This window comes from Dermacentor albipictus, chromosome 1 (genome assembly GCF_038994185.2).
Source record: "Dermacentor albipictus isolate Rhodes 1998 colony chromosome 1, USDA_Dalb.pri_finalv2, whole genome shotgun sequence".
NCBI classification, from domain to species: Eukaryota; Metazoa; Arthropoda; class Arachnida; order Ixodida; family Ixodidae; genus Dermacentor; species Dermacentor albipictus.
Window position 1 is genome coordinate 62693637 of NC_091821.1, and position 6267 is coordinate 62699903.

Here is a 6267-nt window from a genome sequence, read left to right on the forward strand (position 1 = left end):
GGAGCAGGCTAAAGTTCTGAAACAAAAATAATTTTGATGCTAGGCAAACTAAAAGCACAACTAGGCTATCGTCTTATCTATGCGTTCAAAAAAAAGTGAATGTGCCTTGTAGTGAAATAGTCTTACTGTGCTGCATTCAAGCTACTGTGTTTTGTACGCGTAAGTAGAACAAATTGGTTAAGCCAGCGCAAGTGCACAATGTCTCCAGTGAGGCAGCGTCGCATCGAACGCCACGTCACACAACAGTATTCCCGAAAGTGATCCACTGATATTACGGTTCCAGTAATGGCAGAGAACCCGGCATGTAAGGTTCCTGCCAGAAAGAGACCCCCCCAAAGTTCCCGTCCACCGCGACACAGATTTTCCAGTTGGGTTGATGCACGTTATTAGTTCATTACAAGTTTATAACAGCATAGCATGAAGTGTATCAGTGCGGTAGTCACAGGAATTTCTCAGTTATCTTAAATTTTTTAAAACCACCTGTGGCAGACAGTAAATTCTTGTCCTTGAGCTGGGTTATTTGAAGAGGCAGACATTACCAGAATGAGAACTTGAAACACATATTCAACTAATAAACAAAAATTCACTGATTACGTTCCTAATTAATTACTTTACGGCATACATTGAAATCAATTAATTGTAGCCAGTGAGATTGCAAGATGCATCCACTTGAAATGAATTTCAAGGATGACACCAGCTTCGAGATATTTCCCAAAGCGTGGGCAAAATACATGGGCATATTCCAGTTGCTTTTCCACATCATTGCATAAAAAAGCATTTTGAAAAAAAATAAAAGAAAAAGTCGAACAATAGTGCAGTTTTTACGGAGAGTTTCATGGCGCACATCTCCAAAGTGGCTTCATTCTCAGAATCCATTCCAAGTGCATGTACCTTGCAAACTCACTGGCTACAATTCATAAATTGCAAACCATACAGTTAAGTAATTAAGAATTAGCTATTTTCTTATATTAGTTGAATACATGTTTCTATTTCTGGTGCAATTAATGCCCGATTATTGAATAATCAAGCTCAAGGAGTAGAGGTATGTTATCTACAACAATCGATTTTTCAAGATACCGTAAAACTTGATGTCGCAGTTTCGCCAGAAAGCTTTCGAAGCACCAATTGTGATAGCAAATTAGTGGACAGCTATATGAAGGATGGCTGATTTAACGACCGTGTACACTTGTAAACATAGGCATAATAACTAAATTAACAAGCATGGTGTCACGCGCACATAAGCAAGCATGAACACATTTCACGCTGAGCCGCGAGTGGCGGCTCACCCTCGCGCGCTCACGCTTGCACATACAGCATTAGGCGCGCGGCGACGATTTTTTATCGCCCTTGGACTTTGTGGGGAAGCTCACGGCGACGCCGAAGGCAGAAATGCGCCTGGGGTGAACATCAATGAAATGTTCCCCGTGTATAACCACGCGCTTAACAGGGTGCTGCTATGCTATAGCCAGTTTCGATCGTTCCGACTGCACATATATATATATATATATATATACGTAATTACGACGTATACATGTAACGTAACAACGCACTATACTGGCGCTACGCGACACTTACCTATGTGAAGAGAACCACTTCACGGAGGACCAGAACATTTCGTCCATGGGCACTACGTGCCAAGCAGACCTGATGCCAAGTGTTTCACTGCAATCCACATTTATTGTTTCATTCACTGCATGGCAAGTCCGCCCTGTATTGAAGCAGATTTAGCAGGCATCAGTTATGAAAGAATAAAAGTCAAATATGCCTTATGGTACCATGACATATATACTTGGCATGGGAAACTAGTTTTCGGAGCAGTACTGCGCTCAAAAAAAAAAAAAACAACAGAACCATATTTGAGTGACAAACGAAACGTGAAAATTATTAACTTTGGGATTGTCACGTCCCAGAAGAACTCCAGGATTATTTTGACAAATTGCGGGCCGGTCTGTTGAGCAGCTCACGATATTTGTCACGTCCCAGAAGAACTCCAGGATTATTTTGACAAATTACGGGCCGGTCTGTTGAGCAGCTCACGATATTTGTCGTGCAGCACGCGCAGCCCCTCCATGCGCGTCTCATGCTCCCTGTACATTTGGTCATAGCGTGCACATGTATCCAGGCTGCACTGCGTAGCTTTGTCAGCCGACGGCACCGTCTCTTGACACCCACGATCAACATAATAACGCGGTTCGTCGCTGCTGACGCCAACCGTCGCCGCGCCATTGTCTTCGCCATCGCAGCTTCGGGTGGCCATGTCCGCAAAGTCGCGTCGCACGTAGAGGTCCGGCCCCGTGTGTCGAGCTTGTCAGATGCTTGGTCCCAAAGGCACTGAGAATGAGCTGAACGCACTGAATGAGCTGAAGTATTGCGTAAAACAAGCGAACTGCGACAGCTACGAACGGTGCCAGCCGCGTGAAGAATGGAAATGCAGTGAATTGATTGGTTAATATGTCACGTGACATAGATGCTAACGTCACCAGACATGGACGGAGGAGAAAAACAGAGGGAAGGCCATGGAGGAATGAAAAAAAAGGAGGAGGGATCATACCTCAACGCGACTGAAACCGAAATCTGGCGGGCCAGTAGTGGCCCAACACGTGATCGCACGTCAAAGTGCGCAGTTGGTTTTCCCGTTCCCGCTCTGCAGGCAGAACCACGGCATGGCAGCTGAACAAGCGCCCACCCCGCGCACCAAATAAAAACAACTGAAATAAATATTGGGAACCAAAGGCATCAGCAAATCTCGATTCTTGCTCCGTGATCTCGACGCACGAGGTCACGTGTTGGGCCCCCACTGTGGCTTCACGGAGCGTCCGCTTGCCAAGGCTGGTTCTATGATGTAATGCTGTCTCCATGGGAAAGACCCTACCACCTCAGTAAAGTGTACTAGAATACAGTGGACGAGAAGGAGCGGCTGGGACGGCACATGCTTAGGAGTGAGCATGCAGTGAGGCGCGCTACGACGAAAAATACTGTGGCGCTGCGATCGAAATGGATTGGGACGCATCAAGGTTATGCCTTTGGAAACTGCTGGCGATACTTCTAGGAAGGGTCATTCGTACTAATTGGCGCACTACATGGCACTACTGTATGCGTTTAGACCACTCAAACGGTGTTTATAATTCGATATGGCGTGCAATTTTGCCTTAGGAATAGATGCGTTTTTTTCTCTTTCTTATTTCGTTTTATTTATCGTTAATGCCGCTCAGTGATTGCGCATGCATTGCGGCTGCAGTGTCGGCTTTACTATGTTATTGTACGTTTCCCTTTGAAAAAGAAATATTTTCTTGATCTTCAAGCGGCATGCATCTTTCGTGTGTATCCTTACGCATATAGTTTTCCATCGGTAGGTCTTGCGAAACGCCGACGGAAAAACACATGTAAACTTTCTGCTTGCCGATTCAAACAAATAAAACATATCTGCCCCATCCAGATCCCTGTACTCAGATTTACGGAAAGTATTCTTATAGAAACAGAAAAAAAAAAGCTGCAGGGCAACATTCCATTCATGTTTCCGTCTTCATCGCATAACAGAATGCGGAGTAATTGGTACGGGTTCTTTTATTGCGGTCGGACCTCGGGCGCCGAGAACAGTTGTAGTAGCCATTATACTGTATACATGTATGCTGATCTTTGGCCCGTAAGCCGTGTGAAATTTTTTGTCCAGTCCATGCTTAATAACAACAAATAAAAAGGAAAGGCGGCGCGGTAGCCTAATTAGTGGCTTCCTAGTGGATATGGCGTTTCGCTTTTAAACGCGAGCTCACGTACGTGTTCAAGCCAGGTCGCGGAATTTGCGAAGTGCCCCCCCCCCCCCTCTCCCCCACCATTCCGGTATGCTCGGGTCGCTCTTCCTAGTCATCCAAGAACACGCGAAGGACTGCAGAGTGGCTGAAAGAGCCATAGCCGACTTGCATGCTTGCTCAGGAGCAGCGTCTTTGTTCTGGTTCTTCTTAGCGAAGTGACGCAACCCACTCTGAGGGATCGGTGATGAATCGGGTGGAGAAAAGGCTGTTATCATTATCATTTTCTTCTGCAAATACGGTGAAATGAAATAAGTAACCTGTAATTGTGAAATAAAGTCTCGACTGTTATGTATACGAAAGCTAAAATATTTAATGTTGCAGTAAAATTTTGTGAGCATAGAAGGAAACACAATTTTAGCATGCAACTCTTTTTGTCCCGTGCACAAAATTACAGAGGGCTTCACAAATGTTCCTGTGGCTATAACTCAGTACGGAAATCATTGCCGGAAGAACAAGGTTTCGGAAGGCTTTTTATCAAAATGTTTTCCTTTGAATAATGAATCGGCCACGTGCTAGGAAGAAATCTTGCAGAGAGTCGCTCTCATTTCATAAATGACACAAGGTGATATAGCCAGACCAGACTTGTGGCGGTAAAAATTCACTGGGGGGATTCGGCAGTGTAGTCTCGTAATGGTTACTTGAAGCTTTGTAGTGGAACACCACTTGCCGTTCCAAGGAAAATTCAGATGCTGGAAATCAGACTCTGGCAATGTTGCTTTAGGGAAGTTATTTGGCAGTAACAAGTTTTCTAAATCGCCTGACAGTGACAAAAAGCAACATCGGTAAAATGGGAATTACCGGACCATCGTGGGATGCTACTGCGAATGCATCTGCATATTCATTTAGGGCTAAACGCCTGGCATCTCTCGCGCAGCATCGAACTGAGAAGTACACTTCGTCGTGGTCTTTTACTCGCACATAATCTTTTTACTCACGCGAGGGGTGTTGCTCTTGATATTTTTTAGGAATACCAGTATGGCAAATGTGTTCATTGTCACATGACAAAACGACCTTTCTAAGGAAAGCAAGAAACCGCACCGAAAGGGAGATAATCGAGGCGTTCTTCATAAAAAGAGCAGGAAATAAGTGCGTTAGCACGCCGTCACTAGCAATGAGTGACAAAGAAATGTCATTCATAAATGATACCCTGTAATCGCCGCTAAGATTAGAACGTGCAGCTGCCACATTTGCTTGGATGCTCGGATTACGCCTGTAATGCACGAGTGCTCATATGTACCTGCCATGATAATTCAGTGCAGATCACTGGCCTACGAGCAGTGTCAATTCCTATCACCCCTGCCTATTTCTAGTGTGAATACTTTTCACTTTGTTTTCTTGTATAAATTTGCGTGGGTTCTGGTAAATAAGCAGTTGGAAGTTGGCGCCCGTATGTGTCGCTTGTGTCTCACTTCGTCCTAGTGTGCTTAGCGCCGTAACATTTGTTTTTAAATCGACACAAACGTAATTATACCAACTGACGCTTCGCAGTGTGAGGACAAGGCCGGAGTTGGAATTTTTTCGTCATTGGACTGGTCTTTTCCTGTTCGGCTCCCAGACTTGACTCCAATATTCCTGGCGGAATTCCTAGCTGTTGTCCTAGCATTGCGTAAGCTACAGGCTTGCACGACAACGGCGACAATAATCACACACTCTTTATCGCTGTACACCTCTCTTAATGCTCCCGGCGAGTCGCATATATTACGAACTTTGGGCTAACTGGCCCAAAGTGATTTACGGAGTTTACTATTAGTATGAGTACCTGGACACACAGGTATACTTTTAGATGAAGCGGCAGACAGCTTGGTCAAAGTTTCTATTGCAGGCCCGGTGTTTACCTTTTCTTCCACAAGTTGTTTCATCACGGCTGTCATGTTTCGAAGATACACTCTTTTTGAAGTCAAAACCAAATCTAACGCGCTCCATGGAAGTGCATCAATTACACTTTCCTTGGAGCATGAAAGCTTGCAAAACAAAAGACACAAGTGACATTAGTGAAACTGCGACGTCGCCTCCCAACCATAAATTTATAGGCTCACCGATCTGGTCTGCTAATTTCCCCTTTGTTCCATTTCTGCAACAGATTAGCAACAGTTGAACATTACTTACTGAACTACCCGCGTTTCTTCTCCCTGTGAAAAAGAACACTGGAAACTACAATTCTACATCTCAGCCCGCCATTTAACTCTCTGGTGCTGCTGTCTTTCGGAGCTTCTGTGTTTCCCTAGCAAAAATTCTAATACAAAAACTAATAGCCTATGAGGTTATTGACACTAATACAGTCTATTATGTCTATTAGTGTATTAGTCTAATAGACCTATTGGTGTATTGGCCTATTAGTCTGATAGGTCTATTGGTGTATTAGTCTAAGAGGTCTATTGGTGCATTAGTCTAATAGGTATATCGGCGTATTAGTCTAATAGGTACATCGGCGTATTGGTGTGAAAGAAAAGGTCTCAAT